Here is a 15246-nt window from a genome sequence, read left to right on the forward strand (position 1 = left end):
GCGGGTGTGAGATTGCTGAGTCCTCGTGACTCACAGATACTTCCAAAACAGTTGCAGGTGCCGATGAGACCAGTGCAGATGACGCAACTGAGCTCAAGTGGGAGCTCGATGAAGATCTTGTCCGTTGTGTTGTTTCTTTTCTTTTTGATCAGTAGTGGAGCCCAGTTGGGACGATCAGGGATCTAGCAGTTGGGTTGTCTTCTTTTCTTTTGGTTCCGTAGTCGGACCTATGTGTGTATCTTGAATGATGTATGTTTTTTATTCATGTATTGTGTGAAGTGGCGATTGTAAGCCAACTCTTTATCCCATTCTTATTCATTACATGGGATTGTGTGAAGATGACCCTTCTTGCGACAAAACCACAATGCGGTTATGCCTCTAAGTCGTGCCTCGACACGTGGGAGATATAGCCGCATCGTGGGTGTTACAGCCAAAGAGTGTTAGGCATCACTGAAGTCTTTCTGTCTGCGTGACCTGAAGACTTGTTACAGTTGAGGACTGTCCTCCAGCCGGTTAGGCGTCGCGTTCTGAGCATCCAAGAGTCATTGTGGATTGCCGGTGAACGAAGTATGTGAAGGTTTGGAAGTCTACCTTGAAGACTTACCAGAGTGATTGGGCGAGGACTAAGTGTCCTTAGCTCAAGGGGAATAAGGTGAAGACACAGTCTTCTGAGTTGAATCTCAGCCTCCCTAACCAGATGTACAGTTGTCACAGCAACTAGAACTGGTCCAACAAATCCTTGTCCTCACCAAGCAACTGGTTCTATATCTTCCCTCACTTATTTACAGTTTGTCTTTGTTAAGTCATTTGTCTACATGTCTCATCTGTTTGACTTCACTGTGTCACGACTTTTGTTTTTGGCTTCATTCTATCTTCCATCTTGATCCATACTACCTAGCTGCTAATAGTCTTCGTGCTTTAGCTTCATTACTTGTTTGACTATGGCTTGTCTAGTGTAGTCTACCTTCCGCTGCATGTCAATAGGTTCATTTCTATCGTTTGTCTTTGAAACTCCCATGTTTTGAAGACTTTCATAAAAATCGCCTATTCACCCCCCCTCTAGTCGATAACTAGCACTTTCACCTATCTTTACGCCAGTGCCTTCTTTAGCTGGAGACAACTCAGCTCGCAGTGGATCATTGTCAAAGCTGATACACACTTCTGTGATGCTATTGAACACAATGGCATCATCTACGCGATCGACAAAGCAGATGGCACCACGTATTGCTAGGACGGTGCGTGTAAGTTGTTTCCGTCTCATGTTAATGATGACGCCATGATACTGTTTGAACTTTTTGTGATGATTGGCATATACCTGTTTGAGCCGAATTTGAGTAGAACTATGGCAATGTATTAGAGATGCCATAAATCAGCTATATTTGCAATGAGTTAATTCATGCGATTGTGATCATGTCATTACAGCCAATTTGTACCCCTGAATAATCAAACGGTTAGGAATATATTGATATTCTCCTTATTTTACAGTAATCTATATACTACTACTAAATATGAGTGTGTATCAATGGCCATGTTAGTTTCCTCATTTTCATGATGTAGAAACATGCACCACACTGTTGGTTTCATCTAACCATACATTAGGGAAGTAAATGTGCATATGGAGAACTCTATATTTGGAAGTAGTGAAATCCTGTAATGCTTACCATGTGCACATACCTATATTCGCCCTTCAGCAATAAATGGCTAGAATAATATCCTCACAAAAAATTTGCCCACAGAACACGAGTATATAACAATGCATGGTCTGTTAGTTACCTTGAAGAATTTGTTTGTGAGGACAGAACAGGAATACATAACATGCATGACATGGTAGTTTCCTATGAAGAATTGATTGCGAGATAACATGAGTATAACCATGCATGGCACTTCTATATTTTTGAACCCAGTATACATTTCCCTGTATTTTCCTCCCAGTTCCAACAGGGACATATCAATGCTGTTTCTTGCATTATCCTACTCATACTCTGAACAATGGTGATCTTACATTAACAATGCCTGTCCTTTTTGATATGAAGCAGTGTCCCTCAAATTACTGCCCTTTGTAATCACACCACCTTTGCCAAAAACAGGGAAGCACAACTGGTTCCTCGCTCGATCAGACGACGACAAAAGACTGATGATCATTCGGACACATGAGCCGAAAAAGTTATATTACAAAAACCCCACTGTATACAAGCACAGTGAAATACGTGAGTATCCGGACAGTGGCTGTTACATCTATGAGCAGGATACCAGCTTGTTGGGGCCTTCAGGATTTTTTAGTTGGAGGCGGGTAAACAGCCTTGGTTCACACTCTCTGTTTCTCTGACTCAATTATCCGATTAACCAGGAGATCACCGTTGGCAACGACCTTGATGGCAGAGAGGCTCTGTTTGCTATGGAAAACTGTGTCTACACGGCGAGCCCTAGGAGTTCGGGAGCAAACTCCCCTGATTGTCAACAATACATCATGCAGCCAAAAGAAGGTGAAAATGACAAAGGCATCCGGATTAACTTTGATCCTTGGATGTCTCAATTACGACAGGCAGTGATGTGGTTCAAGCCTTGTGGTTGATAAGTAATTGGGCTGTTGCGCCGAAAGGGTGGAGTACTGGTGTCTCCGGATCATTGGTCGCTGAAGCGGGGCTGCAAATTATGATGGTGTTGGATCATCTCTTCGAATGACTTTGTTGTCTTTGCTGCTTGTTCTGGATGGGTAGTTCTTTCCTTGTCATTTGGTCATCCTCGTCTATGTCACTCTTACTATGTAATAGTTGGCTCTGTTTAGAATGTCATTCTCGTCTGGATCACGAGAGTCTGAGTGCTGCAGATGGGTGCGTTTTGGTGGTGTGGCAAGACTTCTTATGAACTATCATGTCTTGCTGTTTATGTCAGTAGTAGTCACTAGTCAGTGTTTGAATGTTGTATATATCGTTGTTTCGAACTGTTTATTGTCTCGAACTACTGGTGGGCTAAATGAGGGCATCACCATTCTCTAGTGTTTAGAGTGTATCTCCTTTTTTCAAGTTATATAATTTGAGCTCAGTGTCTTTTCGATGATGTACACTTGTTTGGGCCAGTGAGGTGTCGTTGAATATGGGCCGAGTAGTAACGCAATGCCAAACATCTCAATTATGACTCTCAGGCCGGGCTCCCAAAAGATCCTAAAAAAGGCCGGGCTCTCCAAAAAAGAAAGAATAAGGACTCTTAGGCCGACATGTGGGCGCCACCGGTGTTTTCGTGCGCTTGCGCGCCGAGAGCATATTGGCGCATGTTCGAAATTCAAGCTACCTTTTCATCCCAATCTCCCGCCCGCCCCCACCTCTAGAATCTTGATTCCTACTCCAGTTCCCCCAAATCCCCCTCCTGTACTCCCTGTACTCAACCTCACTATCATGTCTCCGGTCAACGCGGATCTCCGAGACGGAGATCCTGAGGTTCGTCCTGCCTTCAGTCGTTGCGTGCTGTCGCTCAACAGTGGCATGGCGGCGCTTGACGACCAGTTTGCCGGCAAAATGCTGATGGTAACCATCAACAGCGACCGGCCTCCCGTCTCGCCGGACGACCTTGTCAAAGCTCTTGGCATTGCGCACGGCATCCAAATAAGTGACTAGCTCGTTGAATTCTGTCCGCCACCGGCTGATTTCTTCGTCAGGTTCCGGACAACTTTTGACTGCAGCGTGTGTTCGAATCTTCCCGGTGTTTGTTCTGCAATGGTGCGCTAGTGAGCTTTGATCGGTGGCACCCAGGATGTGGCTTGGTGTCCTCTGAGCTTGAGTTTTTAACAAAGCCTACCTTCCACGGCATGCCTCGACGTGCTTGGAACAACGAGTCCATGAATGAGCTTATCAACGACCTTGGAGGTGAGCTCGTAAGTATGTTTGTTCCTCCAAACAGCTGGGCTCTAACGGTTATGGCATGGATGAAGAAGCCATCCACCATACCGAAGGTGATTGGTGTTGAGATACCGGTGCAGGAACCGGGGTTGTACTATTCATCGCCACCAAGGCCGCCGTAGACCACGTTAGGGATGTAACTGTATCGAGTGTTCGTGCATGTCGAAGAAGTGGTCAATCCATCAATCGAAGTCCTGCCGCCACCGCTGGTGCCAGGGTCCGTCGACGGCGTCCATTACAGGAGTCAACGTCAGAATTTCCCCGTGCTACTCGGAACGATGGATGGCACAGGGCCTACTCCATCACGCGGCGGAGGCCACTACTTCATTGGGAGAAGAGGCAGGGCTGGCTGCCTGGATGTGCTCTAATTTGAGGTAACAATTGAATCTGGTCAAATACTAGTTAAATCCGAGCTATGGGTGTGAAGCACTTATGTGCCAGTACATTTGATTGTGACATGTTCTAATTTTGTACCTGAACTTTTTTTAGAAAGGGTTGTACGTCAACTTAATGTGCTAGCAGAACTTATTGTGTTGTCTGTCTGTTTTCTTTGCACAGCATTCAAGATATTTCCCTGTCATTGATAAAGACGATGAACCGTTATGTACGAGTTCGTTGGTTTCAACATAGCCCTACCCGTAGCGATCCACTGCTTCCATCCTGATTGTGCCGCTTGCGTGAAATTTTTGTATGCAAGTTCAGTGTGCTATGATGTTCTATATGATTGTGTCAACTATATAAGTTCTTACTGAGCATCAACAATGCATATGGCTGAAAGATGTATTTACGAGCATCGACCGATGGGTCTCTCTCTCACACACACACACACACGCACACACGCACAAGTGGGACCCGTTGAATTATTTCTTTGCTCGTGACAGCTTTTAATTAGGTTCCACTGTAATCTAACTTTTTTCTTAAGTTATGAATTGAGCTCAGTGACTTCAAAAAGTTGTACAGAAGCCTTGTTTGGGCCTTTGTAGCGTCACTGAATGTGGGCTGAGTAGCCATGTTAGGTTGTACTGTACTACACAGGCCTTTTTTTCAACATCAGCAATGCAACTGGCCCGACAGTTGTACACAATATTCGGGTCAACTTGTTATTCTCTGCCCCGGTGGGCTGCAAACTTTCCTAAGAGGTATGCATTAGGCTTAACAAGAAAATGGACTTTAAGAAATAATAAATGGGATGTAATTATAATAACTGGGAAGTAACTATAAAAAATGCACCAAACGCGTAATTAGTTTAAAAATATATTATTTTTGGAATTTGAAAATTTTAATTTCATTACTTGTTGCGCGCGCAATATTTCGTTGGATTTCAATGTAATACAACTTCATTTTGAAATTATATTTAATCTGACTAGAAATTTTGGATAAAAATATTTGGATCCCATAAAAATGTGGGATTTTTTTTGAATTCTGTTTTGAGTGGTTGGGTGAAATTATTAATCGTTGTCCTGGCTACAAAATGGGATGTACTTTTAACAAACTGTAAATGGGCTGTAGTAAATTCCATTAGAATTAAAAAATGGGCTGTACATTCTTACAAATCGCAAATGGGCTATATGTCCTCTGCCACACACTTGTGGGCCTTCTAAGTTGACGCGTCCACTAAAAAAAACTAAGTTGACGCGTATGCAAGCCTTTGTTAACAACACACAGTTCTGGCAGCTCCGGCTATTGGATGTCCATCCAATGGATGTCGTGCTTCTTCTTCAATCTCGGATATTCTTGCTTCGGTCGCCCAAAAAATGATTCCTCCCCCTGACATCTGGGGCGCACCGTTTCAGAGGCTGACCTATGGGCCTACTAAGTTGACGCGTACCAAGGGCTTTCTCAACTTAGTCAATATAAACGATTATAGCTGCAGTGACCGTACGATGTCCATCCAACGGTCGTAGTGCTTCTTCAACCTTTGGTCTTCTTGCTCCAGCCGCCCAAAGCAGCGCCGGTCGTGCCGCGTGCTCCTGCCTCCTGTGGCCGACTGTGATGCCGCGGAGGCCTCACCGCTCCCTACTACTCCCACCGCTGGCCAGGCCATCCCTCTACTCACCCACACCCCCTGTTATTCTGCGGCGACGGGAGCCTCACACCGCAGCCGAACCAGTGAACCCTTGTACTCCTCTCCGCGCGGGCTTCCACTGCCGCGTCTTCCCCGGCTCTGTGTCGTCCCCTTCCTAGGCCTTGCCGTCGTCCACCGCCCTGGTGCTCTCGGCGCGACATGGTCAATGTGGTCAAGGAACGGCTTCCATCGGACGTGGACTGTACGTGGAGAGGCTGACAGCTGGGTCCACGACGGCAGCAAGGAAGTGCCTCCTTATTACGCGGAAAATAATGATTCCTCCACCTGACAGCAGGGACCCACCAGACGGGCCAACGTATTTCGTGAAAAAAAAATCCCCCTGACTGCTGGGACCCACCGGACGGGCCACCGTATTGCACGAAAAAACGTTCCCGCCGCTGTCAGCTCGGACCCACCGGAAGTGCCTCCTTATTACGCACAAAAAAAAAGAATACTCCCCCTGCTGGTTGGGACCCACCTTGGTGGGAGGCTGACTTGTGGGCCTACTAAGTTGACGGGGACGGAGTGCTTTGTCAACTTAGTCAATATGAACGATTCTAGCTCCAGTGACTGTACGATGTCCATCCGACGGCCGTAGTGCTTCTTCAACCTCTGGTCTTCTTGCTCCAGCCGCCCAAAGCAGCGCCGGTCGTGCCTCATGCTCCTGCCTCCCGTGGCCGGCTGTGCTTTCGCACAGGCCTCACCGCCGCCTACTATTCCCACCGCTGGCCAGGCCATCCCTCTACTCACCCACACCCCCCTGTTATTGTGCGGCGACGGCAGCCTCACACCGCAGCGAACCAGTGGGCATCCACTGCCGTGTCTTCCCCGGCTCCGCGTCGTCCCCTTCCTAGGCCTCGCCGTCGTCCACCGCCTTGGTGCTCTTGGCGCGGCGTGGTCAACGTGGTCAAGGAATGGCTTCCATCGGACGTGGACTGTACGTGGAGAGGCTGACAACTGGGTCCACGGCCGCAGCAAGGAAGTTCCTCCTTATTACGCACAAAATAATTATTCTTCCACCTGACAGCGGGGACCCACCGGATGGGCCACTGTATTTCACGAAAAAAACTTTTCCCCCTGACTGCTGGGACCCACCAGCTACATCTTCGCACGCAAGGAAATGCGTCCGGGCAAACAAAAAAATGATTCGTCCCCCTGACTGCTGGGACCCACCAGCTACATCTTCGCACGCATGGAAGTGCATGACAGTCGGGACCCACCTGGTCGAAGCATACGTAGCGTTGTCATTCTGGTCGCGAACGTGTACGTACATACTGGTCGATGTTGAGGCGCGCACGTAGCATGTACACGTATGTACAGTGGCCAGGGTGCAAGAAAGTAAATACGACCACGTACGTACATACGGGCGGGGTCTCGAACGCCTTCTCGCGCGTTCGTACGGCCAGGGCTCGTGTACATGGCTGGGTCAGAACGGAGAAACAGCGTCGTCGTCGTATTCATGGGGAGCCAACCGGATGGGTCAAAACGGAATGCGTCGCCGTGTTCATCGGGAGGGCTTGGACGGAACAGCCAATGGAAACGAGGCCTGGCATACCGCAGAACAGAGGAAACGTCCTTGTGTTCGACCGACCACGTTTGAAACGGGATCCTGTTCATCGGGAGGGGTCTGGCGTACCGCGAAATGGAGGAAACGGACCTCCTACGGTCAAAACGGGGGTCCTGTTGATCGGGGGGTTGTGGCGTACCGCAAAACGGAGGAAACGGACTTGTGTTGGAGCGCTACAGTCGAAACGGGGGTCCTGTTCATCGGGAGGGGTGTGGCGTACCGCAAAACGGGACTCCACGGGATAATGCTCATCTCCACCGTCGACCCCCTCCAGCCTCCACGGGCTACTGTTCATCCACCGTCGACCTCCTCCAGCCTCCACCTATGACTATTCATCCACGGGCTCCTATTCATCCAGCCTCCACCGCGCGCTATTCCACCGGCTACTGTTCAACCAGCCCCCTCCACGGGCTCCTGTTCAACCACCCCTCCACGGGCTACTATTCATCCAGCCATCCACCATCTACTGTTCATCCAGCCCTCCACGCGGTCCTGTTCATCCAGCCCCAACCGGCTCGATCGATCGGGGTCCTGTTCATCTAGAGGCAACACCACGGGGTCCTGTTCATCCACCCCCACCGGGAACTGTTCATCCAAAGCCCCCAGCAACACTCACTATTCATCCAGAGGCAGCATCGATCGGCTTCAGTTAGCAGCTGTAGCGAAGGAATCGCTCGATCAGGTTCAGTTAATAGCCATCTATCGATCGCTCGGGTTCAGTAACGCGTAGCCTGCAGTGCAATCGCTCGGGTTCAGTTAGAGCCCAACGCCTCGCTCAGGTTCAGTTAGAGCCCAACGCCTCGCACCCACGCGCGTGCGTGTATGAGGGAAACGCAGATCGCTCGGCCCCGACCACTCACTGTAACCGGGAACACCCCGATATTTTCCTCGCCCTCGCTTCTACCACGGTTTTTTCCGTCATGGACGGCCTAAAGAATGTCATGCAGCTCCGTCTCTGGCCCGCCCAGGACGAAAAGCCCATTTTCTGTCATGATTTTTTGTCATAGAAGTAGGACCCCACCACATCTATGATGATACCGTGTTTTGTCACAATTATTGTCATAGAAGTGTCATAAGTATGACAGAAAAAATTCGTTCGGCCCAAAATGTCACGGATGTGTCTTTTTTTTGTAGTGATACCTACCTATTATGGCATTTCCATAGCCATTCCGAGATATATTGCCATGCAACTTTCCACCATTCCGTTTATTATGACACACTCCATCATTGTCATATTGCTTTGCATGATCATGTAGTTGACATCGTATTTGTGGCAAAGCCACCGTTCATGATTTTCATACATGTCACTCTTGATTCATTGCACATCCCGGTACACCGCCGGAGGCATTCACATAGAGTCATATTTTGTTCTAAGTATTGAGTTGTAATTCTTGAGTTGTAAGTAAATAAAAGTGTGATGATCATCCTTATTAGAGCATTGTCCTAGTGAGGAAAGGATGATGGAGACTATGATTCCCCCACAAGTCGGGATGAGACTCCGGACGAAAAAAAGAGGCCATAAAAAAAGGGAAAGGCCCAAATAAGAATAATAAAAATAATAATAAAATGAGAGAAAAAGAGAGAAGGGACAATGCTACTATCCTTTTACCACACTTGTTCTTCAAAGTAGCACCATCATCTTCATGATAGGGAGTCTCCTATGTTGTCACTTTTATACTAGTGGGAATTTTACATTATAGAACTTGGCTTGTATATTCCAATGATGGGCTTCCTCAAATTGCCCTAGGTCTTCGTGAGCAAGCAAGTTGGATGCACACCCACTTAGTTTCTTTTGTTGAGCTTTCATACACTTATAGCTCTAGTGCATCTGTTGCATGGCAATCCCTACTCACTCACATTGATATCTATTGATGGGCGTCTCCATAGCCCGTTGATACGCCTAGTTGATGTGAGACTCTCTTTTCCTTTTTGTCTTCTCCACAACCACCATTCTATTCCACCTATAGTGCTATGTCCATGGCTCACGCTCATGTATTGCGTGAAGATTGAAAAAGTTTGAGAACATCAAAAGTATGAAACAATTGCTTGGCTTGTCATCGGGGTTGTGCATGATTTAAATACTTTGTGTGATGAAGAGAGAGCATAGCCAGACTATATGATTTTGTAGGGATAACTTTCTTTGGCCATGTTATTTTGAGAAGACATGATTGCTTCATTAGTATGCTTGAAGTATTATTGTTTTTATGTCAATATTAAACTTTTATTTTGAATCTTATGGATCAGAATATTCATGCCACAATAAAGAGAATTACATTGAAAATTATGTTAGGTAGCATTCCACATCAAAAATTCTGTTTTTATCATTTACCTACTCAAGGACGAGCAGGAATTAAGCTTGGGGATGCTGATACGTCTCCAACATATCCATAATGTTTGATGTATCCATGCCATGTTTATAATATTTCTACATGATTTTGGTATGATTTGGTTAGAACTAACCTGGACTGACGCTGTTTTCAGCAGAACTACCTTGGTGTTGTTTTTGTGCAGAAATAAAAGTTCTCGGAATGCGCCGAAAATCAATGGAGATTTTTTCCAGAAAATATAAAAAATATGGGAACGAAGACTTACCGGAGGGGATTTCGTGGGCCCCACGAGGGTGGAGGGTGCGCCCCCTGCCTCGTGGACTCCCCGTGCACCCCCTGACTTGTTCTCGACGCCAACCTCTCCTATAAATCCCCAAACCTCCAGAACATAACCTAGATCGGGAGTTCCGCCGCCGCAAGCCTCTGTAGCCACCAAAAACCAATCGGGACCCTGTTCCGGCATCCTGCCGGAGGGGGTATCCATGACCAGTGGCCATCTTCATCATCCCGGCGCTCTCCATGACGAGGAGGGAGTAGTTCACCCTCGGGGCTGAGGGTGTGTACCAGTAGCTATGTGTTTGATCTCTCTCTCTCTCTCTCGTGTTCTTGATTTGGCACGATCTTGATGTACCGTGGGCTTTGCTATCATAGTTGGATCTTATGATGTTTCTCCCCGTCTATTCTCTTGTAATGGATTCAGTTTTCCCTTTGAAGTAATCTTATCGGATTGAGTCTTTAAGGATTTGAGAACACTTGATGTATGTCTTGCATGTGCTTATCTGTGGTGACAATGGGATATTCACGTGATCCACTTGACTTATGTTTTGGTGGTCAACTTGCGAGTTCCGTGACCTCGTGAACATATGCATAGGGGTTGGCACACGTTTTTGTCTTGACTCTCCGGAGAAACTTTGGGGCACTCTTTGAAGTTCTTTGTGTTGGTTGAATAGATGAATCTGAGATTGTGTGATGCATATCGTATAATCATACCCACGGATACTTGAGGTGACATTGGAGTATCTAGGTGACATTAAGGTTTTGGTTGATTTGTGTCTTAAGGTGTTATTCTAGTACGAACTCTAGGATAGATTGAACGGAAAGAATAGCTTGGTGTTATTTTACTACGGACTCTTGAATAGATCGATCAGAAAGAATAACTTTGAGGTGGTTTCGTACCCTACAATAATCTCTTCGTTTGTTCTCCGCTATTAGTGAGTTTTGAGTGAATCTTTGTTGCATGTTGAGGGATAGTTATATGATCCAATTATGTTATTATTGTTGAGAGAACTTGCACTAGTGAAAGTATGAACCCTAGGCCTTGTTTCAATGCATTGCAATACCATTTGTGCTCACTTTTATCATTAGTTACCTTGCTATTTTTATATTTTCAGATTACAAAAACTTATATCTACCATCCATCCACTTGTAGCACCATCTCTTCACCGAACTAGTGCACCTATACAATTTACCATTGTATTGGGTGTGTTGGGGACACAAGAGACTCTTTGTTATTTTGTTGCAGGGTTGCTTGAGGGAGACCATCTTCGTCCTACGCCTCCCATGGATTGATAAACCTTAGGTCATCCACTTGAGGGAAATTTGCTACTATCCTACAAACCTCTGCACTTGGAGGCCCAACAATGTCTACAAGAAGAAGGTTGCGTAGTAGACATCAGGGTGGCCTAGAGGGCTAGCCGGGGCGGCGGCAGACCGGCGGTGGTGAGTGGTTTTGGGCGACGGGGGCCGGCAGTTCGGCCGGTGGTGGCTGGCGGCTCAGGGGGGTGTAGGTTGAAGATGAATCGCATGCCCTCCCTAAACTACATGTGAGGTGCCTCTCTGCTACCATTGCATTCATTCTCGACAGTAACATTCTGATTTCACAGTAAATTTCAGTTTCGACAGTTAAGTTCAGAGTCAACAGTTTTTCCTCATCTGTTGTAGTCCGGTGGTTTTTGGTGATGTAAATTTTACATCTATCAATTTTTGGTAATGTATTTTACATCATCTATTGGAGATGCTATTAGAATCCCACTTGAGATTAATGATGCCTGCCTTGTGCTGCTTCAGCCTCGACGTCTTACGGCTCGCCGGAGCTGCTCCAACGACGGAACTATCCATCACAACAGAGCAGTGCCCTGGACGCCGTCTACAGATTCATCAGATCTTCCTCCACACCTCCGACAGCCACCTCCGCCTCAACTTCTTCAGCGACCAACCCAATGATGTTGAGGTCGACACGGCTATGGCAAAGAGGTTGTACACTTGTCGCATCACTTATAACACTACATTCATGTCGATCCATTAGGGCTATTTTGGTTCAACGGAAAAACATAGCAATAGAAAATTTTCCTATGGCACTCTACTATTTAATTATTCATGCATTTTGTTGAAAGGAATGGAGCAAAACATCCACCTGGACCTACTTTTCAAAATCCTATGCATGAAAACAAGACCAAGTGCATTAGTGGCAGAATAACATTCTAACTGTACACGCTTTCATATGGTTTCACTTTATTTTGGCCATGTTTCTTTGCATTCCTCTGCTCTTCCAATTCCTGTGAGCCAAACAACCAAGTTGATAGAAATCCTGTGTTGACAAATGCGCTATTTCCCATGTGCATTCCTATCCTATTCTGGTGTTTTTCCTATCCCTGCATTTTTAGAATCATGCAAGCCAAATGATCCCTTACAGAATTACTTCAGTTACACGTAGGTGTGAAGAAAACTTTGTGTGGTTTGTCCTGCTCCTGCTGCGACGTCGTCCACCTCACCTAAGTTGCTCCATCGACAGAAGCATCCACCAAACCAGACATCACGACTCCTGACCGTCTTTCGCCGCGTCAGATCTCCTTCCCTGGCGCCGGCATCCACTGCAACAGCATCACCATCATCGACTCGGCAGATGAACTTGAGGAGTACACGGGTCCACAAGAGAGGTCACACTCTTTTGTTTCTGCTTATGTTATGCATTGCTTAATATTACTTGCTACTTTATCGTCATGTTCACCTCTTAGACTCCAAGTCAGGTCCAAATTAATGTTCAAACTTGAGTTCTAAATTAGTTGTGGGGCACATATCGAGGCAACAATGAATAGTATCTTTGTCTAATATCTGGTTCACCTACGGTATGCCTATGTTGTTCATCTTGGGTGGCAAACAAATAGTAAAGCAATCATCCTCTGTTTTTTATTAAATTAAAGCAATCATCAGCCTGCTATCATTATTTTTGGATCCATCCACTGGTTGTTACCATCACTCTAGATTTCTGCATGCTCTCCTTACGTAATCTCACTATATCTTTTTTGTATGCATGTCAGATATTGTACACAGTCATGGTGAACATGTAGAGAAAAAGAGAAGAGTTTTGCGCGGCAATACAATGTCATGCAGACATCGCTCCATGGTGGGTTCAATGGCAAACCCTTCCCCCCCTCTCCAGATTGTAATCTAGAGGAAGATATCTGTTCTGAGGCGGATTCAGACGCCGCTGACCACTCTAATTTACCCCCAAGGTGTTTGCTCTAACTTGGCATGATGATGTTAGTCATATCATGCATATGATGCCTTGCAGTGCCTACTTTCGACATCTTATATGTCATCTGCATAGTTTAGACATGTTCTGTAATGCCACCTGTTTAGTTTCAATATATATACGGGAATTATGCAGTCTCATGTCTTTTAGCCAGCCATAATATATGTGAAATGTGCAATGCCATCCCGCTTAACTGTCACGACCGGAATTTCGGGTCATTAATTTCCCGAAAGAAACGGTCTTTGTGCTCACCAGCCCCAGGATTTACTGTTAGCTGATGAGACACCAACTTGATACAAGAATTCCAAGCAAGTACAAAATATGTAGTACAAGACCATTGTGGCCTAGGAGTACAACACTTGGTTTCTAGTGGTTGATGGCGGAAGCGGTTTGCGGTTCATCTGCGTCTATGGGACTCCATTTCCCACAAGAACAGATGACGAGGATAACTCCTATCTTCGCGAGGCCGCTATCATCATAGCGTAGGCTCCGGGGCTGTCATTTCAAGGCTCTCACCACGCAAGAAATCTGGCCAAGACAATAGCCAGGGACAAGCCAGTGAGTACGTTTGAATGTACTCGCAAACATTAGGAACACGGGTATAATATAACAAGAGATAATCATACTCCGCAATGTTTTATGATGATAAGTCTGCCATGAAGTAAATGAAAAACTGTGATGCAAGCATGCGGTTAAAACATGAGTATGCAATACGGGGGTAGAAATGGAATGCACTGAGCGAGTGTCTGAAAAGACTCCTCGAGAGGTTGCAAATAAAATGACAATGCCGCAGTCGGGCGTCAGAGCGACGCCACATAAAGGGCTTATAAAGGATAAATAAATATCAAACATGCCACAGTCGGGCGTCTGAGCGACACCACATAAAGGGCTTATAACAGATAAATAAATATCAAACATGCCACAGTCGGGCGTCTGAGCGACACCACATAAAGGGTTTATAACGGATAAATAAATATCAAACATGCCACAGTCGGGCGTCTGAGCGACACCACATAAAGGCCTTATAACGGATAAATAAATATCAAACATGCCACAGTCGGGCGTCTGAGCGACACCACATAAAGGGCTTATATAAGAATAATCACAGTGAATATCCAGGAGGTAGAACCATCCCAGGGATACTCAATACAATACATAATGTAAATGGTTAGTCCATAATAATAATAATAAAACATGATCCTCAGATGTCACAGATCATAAACAAAATCTAGTCTAGCCGTTTCTCCATCCGAAGGCCGTCACTGAGTTCTAGCTAATTCGTTCTCCATCCGAATATCGTTACTATGATCCAGTTAGCCGTGTCTCCATCCGAAAACCGTCACTAGATTCCACTCAGACTGTGGTCTTTACTCATGAACATGGCTATCCAAAAATATATGACCTCTGCAGAGGGTGTACTCTTTACCCACGAGTAACGGATTTATTTAGCCCATCGGGACTAATTCAGCCTATGGCCTTTTAATTGAAAACACGCCCGACCTGCACACACCAGCTTAACTCACCGGTGTCTGGAATCACCCACGACACCTGCCAAGCAAAACTCTAAGTGGGGAGGCTACAACCTCGACGTATCATGGGATCAAATTTATATTCGCGCGCTCTAAGGGGTGCCCCCTCTCGGTCCCAAACCGAAACACCCATGCCCCCGGACCAGGTGGCATGCCTACCGGAGGCCTCCGGTATCTTCCACCATGGCCTCTCTGTACGGTGTGTGCTTTGGTAAGGGGTTGACAACTTACTGAACCGTACCCCGTCCGCGACAGGGACAAGTGGTAATACAAACAAGTGGGGAAGCTACTGACCAAGACTCGACCTACGACCGACTCAGGTGGTCCAACTAT

The sequence above is a fragment of the Aegilops tauschii genome, chromosome 2 (assembly GCF_002575655.3).
Source record: "Aegilops tauschii subsp. strangulata cultivar AL8/78 chromosome 2, Aet v6.0, whole genome shotgun sequence".
In the NCBI taxonomy this organism is placed as follows: Eukaryota; Viridiplantae; Streptophyta; class Magnoliopsida; order Poales; family Poaceae; genus Aegilops; species Aegilops tauschii.